Here is an 8477-nt window from a genome sequence, read left to right on the forward strand (position 1 = left end):
CATGTCTTTTCAGCACGTTTTTGTCCTCACTCACGCGCTCATTGGAAAACTTCCCAAGGGGTCACTCATCCTAGAATTTCTCCAGGCCAAATACGCTTAACTTTGGAGTTTCTAAGAGTTGGGTTTCCGAAAAGAAGATGCATCTTGGTGGTATGAGTATTTCAATCAAATCTATCAATACTAATCACATCACCCTCTCAAAGGTTGGGATATTACAACTATTCAACCCAAATCTGCTCAATTTCCGCAGGGGTAAATGGAGCCTGACGAACATTTAAACGCCTAAGTGAGCATGAGTTCATAAGCTGAGTAGAGGTTGCATCTCTTTGCTGTTCTTTCCAGAAATACGTACGGATCACATAATCCACTGTGGTATGGGAGTACATGTATGTACGCGTGTCTACCCATAGATACAAGAATTTTTATGCGTATTAGTGCATGTTTCTGCATATATATGAATAGTTACATACAGAAAACTTTGATAATATGATCAAGATAACTACATAAATACATGAAGGAAAATAAAATATATTCGAAGGACTTCACCTCAGCAAGCTCTGCATCTCTTTTATATCTGGGATCAAACTTTGTGCCTTTGAAAAGTGGAGAACCCTTGTTTTAGTTTTGGTTTTTTTTTCTTCAAAAGAGGCATTTTTTGCTAAATAATTAGCAAAACCGACCTCTTTTTGGCTAACAGGCCAAAAAGAGGCTGGTTCCGCAAAAACAAGCTTCTAAAAACGTACAGGACTAATAGTTCCGTATGTTTAATGACCAGTAATTGACCACTAATCTTAACTCAGAAAACCTACGGGACTAGTAGTCTCTAGCTGAAGCTGTGTCGGTTTTGGTAATTAAAGTTGAAACATGTCGTTTTTTGGGAATATTTTTGCAAAAGGACTGGCTTTGAAAATTTGTCCTTGGGATTTTTACAAATTACGAAATCCCCGAAAATCATAAAATGCAATAAATGGAATCACACTCAAGATTTAACGTGGAAAACTCTCAATAAGAAAAAAGAAACCATGAGATTAAATTATAATCTTTTGTACCGACAAGTACTGCAAAACCTTCTTTCTTTCTTAATATCATTGAACCCGTTAAACTCTAATTACAAGAATATTGTCTATCTACTTCTATTAAAAAAATCACAGAGTAAGATGGCTTATATATAGACAATTTTACCTTGTCCAAAGTTAACTTGACTTTCAAGAAAAATAATAAGATTGGGCCTAGTCTTCAAATCCGAATCCAACTTAAGAGTGATTGCTGCATACTTTTTAAAAAAATCTCTTCTGGATTTCTCTTTCAGAGTGTGAAAGCTCAAGTTGGCTCCTCTGATTGGAGAAGCGATTGCTGCATACTTTTTATGTGGCTCTCGATAAATCTGTACAATGTACATGCAAGAGCGCGACAGGGAGGGAAAAGAAAGTTGCACTTTTCAAACAGAAATCTAACACATAATGGGGGCCCATATAATAGGATCTAAGGTAAACTTGTGAAATGGTAATACAGGCAAAGTCTTCCACTTAAATTTTAGGGTAAATTACACTAACCACCAAGAAAGCATTTCGCAGTAAACTCCCAATAACTTTAAAAATCGCACTAAACCCCCTATAACTTTTGTGTTCTTTTTGCAAAAAAAAAACTATAATAAGTTTCTGCGTTTTGCAGATTATCCCCATAAATTAGAGGCAAAAAAACAACATAAAAGGGCATTTTGAGAGTTATTGGGGTTTGGTATAATTTATCCAAAAGATATTTGGGTTTTCTACTAAAGTGTTAGGGGTTTAGTGAGATTTTGGGAGTTATTGGGGGTTTCCTACAAAAGTCTAAAAATTCTTGGGGGTTTATTATATAATTACCCTTAATTTTCCGCACACCGCTTTATTTTGTTATATTTAAGAAATTCCATTGTTGGATTTGGTAGTAGAGAGGTATATATGTCTAAATATATGTATATCACTAGTAGAAAAACGACCAAACTAGACGGAACATCTAGACGGAAATTTTTTCCGTCTAGATTGGATCAAAGTAGACGGAAAAATTCCGTCTAGATTGTTCCGTCTAGTTTGGAGCAAACTAGACGGAATTTTCCGTCTAGTTTGACAAACCCAGACGGAACAAGCAATCTGTTTTGGGATCCAAAGTATTCCGAAAATTCGTCCCAGTCAACCGCGAACTTTCGAAAACTTTGGAGGGGGTTCTGTAGGCTGTCTAAAAATCACAACGGATAGCTAATTCTCCATCGAACACTGATGATGGAAGTTACAATCTGACGACTTCCAGAAGGCTACAATTCGAAGATTTTCACATGTCAAAGAGTTAAAGCAAAGATTACAAAACGACAGTCTTTAGCAATACTCTGACAGAAAGGATTACAAATCGACGATCTCTTCAAACCAAGACGTGGAAGTCCTCCCCGCGTACCATCATCAAGACACTACACCGATTCAATCACCTACGCCGCTTCAACAGCTATAAACACGAATGCAGCTTCTTATGTGAGATGATTGATCTTGATGGCTGCGACAACAACATGACTGATATCATGTTAGCAACCATTAGAGGTGCTGATGAGCAGTGTAATGATATTCGACACACTCAGTGGCGATCATGACCTGCAGTTGATAAAGCGTTATTGAGATGCCTCAATTGTCACAGATGGCCTGAATAAGACCTTCTTTACTGGCCTTTGGTGTCATCCATATATAAAGACAGAGAAATCTAATCAACAGCTCGAACGCAACTCCAATCGTTACCAAGCACAGCCCGAACGCAGCTTATCAACCGCTGCCCAACGCAGCTTATCAACCGCTGCCCAACGCAGCTTATCAACCGCTGCCCAACGCAGCTTATCAACCGCTGCCCAACGCAGCTTATCAACCGCTGCCCAACGCAGCTTATCAACCGCTGCCCAACGCAGCTTATCAACCGCTGCCCAACGCAGCTTATCAACCGCTGCCCAACGCAGCTTATCAACCGCTGCCCAACGCAGCTTATCAACCGCTGCCCAACGCAGCTTATCAACCGCTGCCCAACGCAGCTTATCAACCGCTGCCCAACGCAGCTTATCAACCGCTGCCCAACGCAGCTTATCAACCGCTGCCGACGCAACTCATCCATCACTGCCCAACGCAGCCCGTCAGTCGCTGCCAAACGCAGCTCAATCACCGCCAGAACGCAGGTTAAGGTTCTGACTCATTCAAACGTGATCTAACAACTTCGAAGCTGTTCTTCACCCACGATTTGAGGAGTGGCTTTAGTGGGTTGTTACACCCGACTAATGGGGTAACTAAACCCCCATTTAGGCGCGGATTATGGGGGCAGTTACACCCCTAATCCCCCTATAAATAGCAACAAACTCAACAGAGTGGGGATCTCTTTTTAGAGGGGGGGGAGATCGGATTTTTGATAATCAGATCAAGAGAGATTTCTTTTCATTAATCGGAGGGGGATCTTTCGATCAAATCTTCCAGAAGCAGAAAAAGGAGGATTGACTCCTTACACAGTCTGGGAAATCAACAAACGGAGGATCTCTAAACCATCGATATTTGGCTTATCAACCGAATTATTTTCGGTTCCAACAACTCTATCATTAGAGTTTGTTACTTGTTCTGAATCACAAAACTCGACAAGAGTTATCAAACCGGCCAAGACAGTTGTTCCAGTGAGTATAGATATTCGGATCGTCAACGAGAAGCAAACTCGACGCAAGCATTCGAGGGAGGCATCTCATCGCTACCAAGAAGAACCCAGAATTAAACAAAGGGGAGAATCCAGATCATTCTCTTCTCTTTTGCAACTAGGAATCCAAATTGTAATCGAGAGTTGAGAGAGTTGTAATCATTCTTTTTCTAAACAGTTAGAGAGAATAAAATCAAACGCAATTCTTTCCTTATATTCTTTTTATTACAAAATTTCCCACAAACAATAAGTCCCTACAGTCATTGGCAAAACAGGGGCTATTGAAAAGTGCTAAGACCTGCAAGATGGAGCTGTGTGAGCACTATGTACTTGGGAAGAAGACTAAAGTGAAGTTTGGCACCGCTGTTCATAACACCCAATGTACTTTGGATTACATTCACACAGATGTTTGGGGTCCTTCCAAGAACACATCTCTTGGGGGGCAACTATTTTGTCACTTTCATTAATGACTATTCCATGAGGAATTGGGTATACCCGATGAAGCATAAACATCAGGTCCTGGATATTTTTGTAGAGTGGAAGAAGAAAGTGGAGCTGCAGACAGGTAGAAAGATGAAGACTCTACGTTCAGATAACGGTGGAGAGTACAAGAGTAATCCGTTTCTGTAGTTTTGCCGGGATCACGGCATTAGAAGATACTTCACAGTTCGAGAGACACCGCAATAGAACGGGGTGACTGAGAGATTGAACCGTACCTTACTAGAGAAGATGCAGTGTATGATGACACAGAGTGGATTGCCTAGATCCTTTTGGGCCGAGGTAGTAGTTTATGCGATCCATCTCGTGAACAGGTTGCCATGCACTGCGATAGACGGGAAGACTCCTTTGGAGCGTTAGTTTGGTTCGGTGGCTAGTGATTATGAGTCGCTTCGGATATTCGGGTGTCCAGCTTATTATCATGTCAGTGATGATAAATTAAATCCAAGAGCGAGGAAAGCAGTCTTTGTGGGATTTAGAGATGGAGTCAAAGGCTTCAAGTTATGGGATCCACAGGACAAGAAGATAGTTATTAGCAGAGATGTCACATTTGACGAGGCGTACATGATGAGACCTCGAGCCCCTCAGCAGGTAGAGAGAGACCAGACAGGAGAGATATCGTAGCAGGTGGAGAATGATATGACTCCACTCACTCCAGAGAGCATTGTATCCATCAAGGCTCCTACAGAGGTGACACTGGGAGGAGATGAGATGATAGCCGGGCAGATACAGGATACAGTGGATCATGGGACTCATGAACAGGGTCATGTTCAGAGGTCCATTGCAACAGATAGACCGAGGAGAGAGATTCGTCGGCCAGCTAGGTATAATGATGTCATGGTCGCATATGCATTATCAGTGGAGGTCGTTGATGATATGGTTCCAGCCACATTCAGGGAGGCAGAGTCTAGCCCCGATTCGATCAGGTGGAGGGAAACTATGGAGGAGGAGATGCGGTCTCTTCAGAAGAACGATACTTAGACACTTGCACATCTACCTAAGGGTAAGAAGGCTATAGGTTGCAAGTGGGTATATGCGAAGAAGGAGGGATCTTCTATTAGGGACATAAGGTTCAAAGCCATATTGGTTGCCAAGGGATATGCACAGCTTGAGGGCATTGATTACAACGAGGTATTTTCACCCGTTGTGAAGCATTCGTCTATACGGATTTTATTGGCGTTGGTGGCACAGTTGGATTTGGATTTGGTCCAGATGGATGTGAAGACAGCCTTTCTACACGGTGATTTAGATGAGGAGATCTACATGATACAACCCCAGGGTTTCAAAGCTGCAGGAAAGGAATATTTGGTTTGTAAGCTGAAAAAGTCTCTTTATGGTTTGAAGCAGTCACCAAGACAGTGGTATAAGAGATTCGATGGTTTTATGATTGGCCGAGGGTACACGAGGAGCCCATATGACCCATGTGTTTATATGCACAAGCTACATGATGGTGAGCACATATATTTGCTTTTATATGTTGATGATATGCTTATTGCTTCCAGGAATTCTTCGGCTATTCGAAAGTTGAAAGATGAGCTGTCATCCGAGTTTGAGATGAAGGATCTTGGAGAGGCAAAGAAGATATTGGGTATGGAGATCGAGAGAGACAGGGTGAAAGGGAGTTTGAAACTTACACAGAAGAGCTACTTGCAGAAGATGTTGAAGAAATTCAACTTTGATGGCAATACAAAAGCAGTTAGCACACCATTGGCTCCCCACTTCAAGCTTTCAGCGTTGATGTCACCTATTTCAGTTAAGGACAGAGATTATATGTCGAAGGTCCCATATGCCAGTGCAGTAGGTAGCATGATGTATGCAATGGTGTGTACGAGGTCAGATTTATCACAGGCCGTGAGCATGGTATCGAGATACATGCACAACCCCGGGAAGGGTCATTGGGAGGCCGTGAAGTGGATTCTACGGTATGTTCGAGGCACCGTGGATGTTGATTTAGTATTCCAGATGGATGAGAAGGATGGGCAGGGTTGTATTGGATATGTGGATTCAGATTATGCTGGAGATCTTGACAAACACCGGTCTACTTCAGGTTATGCTTTTACATTAGCAGGTGCACCTGTATGTTGGCAATGCACGCTTCAGTCCACAGTGGCTCTCTCTACTACAGAGGCAAAGTATATGGCAGTTACTGAAGCTATTAAGGAGGCTTTATGGTTGCGTGGATTATTGGAGGACTTGGGGATCGCTCAGGAGACTATTCGGGTATATTGTGATAGCATGTCGGCTATCTATTTGGCGAAGAACCAGGTTTATCATGCGCGCACAAAGCACATAGACGTCAGATTCCACTCTGTACGTGACGTGTTGGATGATGGAGACGTCATATTAGAGAAGGTCCACACGAATGACAACCCTGCAGATATGTTGACCAAAGTTGTTTCAGGGGTAAAATTTGGTCATTGTTTGAAGCTTTTGAACATCCTTCAGTGCTGAGGCCTTTGGAGGCCATTTGGGTGAACTATGTTCAGCTTGATTCCTTGGGCAAGAGGATACGTAGGCAGTTTTTCAGATACAGCCGGGTTGATCAGTTGATTCAGATGGGGGGAGATCACGTTTCAGCTCTAGATTGGTTCCCTGACTTGTTGAGGGACTATTGGATGATTTGGTGTCGGCTCAGTTTTGGTTGAAACATTCGCCGAGGTGGAGAATTGAAGAATTACAGGAAAACAGCAAAGAAATCTGCCAGGCAGACTGGCGGTCGACCGCGAACGTGCACGAAGGGTAGTAGGAATCGGAGCTGGTGGCGGTCGACCGCCGCGGTCGACCGCGGATGACTGTAAGTGAATTAACTCTCGGGTTTGTGATTCGGTCGACCACCACGGTCGACCGCGAGACCTGCGCGGTCGACCGTCGATGTTCTGGGCTGGGCCTTTTGGATTTTGACCCGTTTCGTTTCTGAGTTGTATATAACTCAAAACCTGATTGTTTAGGGTTAAGAATGACGAATTTGAGCAGTCTTTGAGAGAGAATTGTTGCATCCAATTGTGGAAGAGTTGTGAGAGATCAAGAACTTTGTTTTAGGGTTTGATCTGAGAGATTTGTAACTCTACTTGTATTCTCTGATTTCTAATAGTAAGAACTCCCCCCCCCCCCCTCCTTGCCCCGTGGACGTAGGCAACTTGCCGAACCACGTAAAATTCTTTGTTCTTACTGTGGTTGTGTTTGTATATTAGTTGTGGTTAGTTCGAGTTATTGTTCGTGTTGCTCAGAAAGCTTCCGCCGCGCACAACAACTGTAACAATATTTAATAATTTGTGAAAGCAGTGTATAAGTTGGAAGAGGTTGTCACAAAGTTGAACGTTAGCAGACTCTGACACTGTAACTTTCTTAAAAAATAATAGAAATTATTATAGCGTTGGTGGTTAGAGACATGAAGAAATATGTATAAAGGTAAACAAAATGAATATTAAATTAAAAACGTTGAGAAGAAAGAAATCTTGCTATTTCGCTCGTGTATATGAGTGGTGTTTAGGATTTTTGACTCTTTCAATTGGGAAGAATCATCATGAAAGACAACGTGCAAGTCTGCGAGCAGCCTCCGAGTGCCTCCTGAATTTTTTTAATCCTTTCACCAGATGATACCTGAAAGCACTCTTCCTAGAGGTTCAGGCAGCTGTCACGTAGTTGAGTTCATAGAAGAAGTTGATGCCTATATGCTACAATAAACTTTACACAATTCAGGATGAATGCAAACCCCTCTTTCGATGTATCATATTAGAGCTAGTCCTCATCCATCCACATTTTGACCTGCCTTATAAAAATGGTTCATTTATTAACCTCAATAGATAAAAAATATTAGTCTAAATAAATATCAATTTCATGTACTGTCCACAAATAGAATAAGAGTGCTTGAATCAATAAACGTTGATATGTTACAATAGATATAATTTTATCTTGGTTTTTAACATAGATATCGATTTATCTTGACCGTATGAAAATGGTAAAACTAAAAAGAACATCTCAAGGACATACCAACGATAGACTTTATATTGAAAGCGGTAAGAATCCCGATGATCTGATTCATGCTCCAAAAAGGACGAAAACCATCAATCCTCCACTTGAAAGTCCTATTTTTCGTCTAAAAGTTGATATAATTTTGAATTAATCAATAAAAATTACAATATAAAAAAGTAACATGCATCAGAATAAGGGAGAACAAAGAAGAGAATAATAGAATAATTACCCCTAAAAATATTGCTCATTGTTTCTCATTTACTTTCTCTTCAAGTCCCCCCTTTGTAGAATAGTGAGTTGAACTTCAAGTTATCTCTTTGTAA

This window comes from Asparagus officinalis, chromosome 2 (genome assembly GCF_001876935.1).
Source record: "Asparagus officinalis chromosome 2, Aspof.V1, whole genome shotgun sequence".
NCBI lineage: Eukaryota > Viridiplantae > Streptophyta > Magnoliopsida > Asparagales > Asparagaceae > Asparagus > Asparagus officinalis.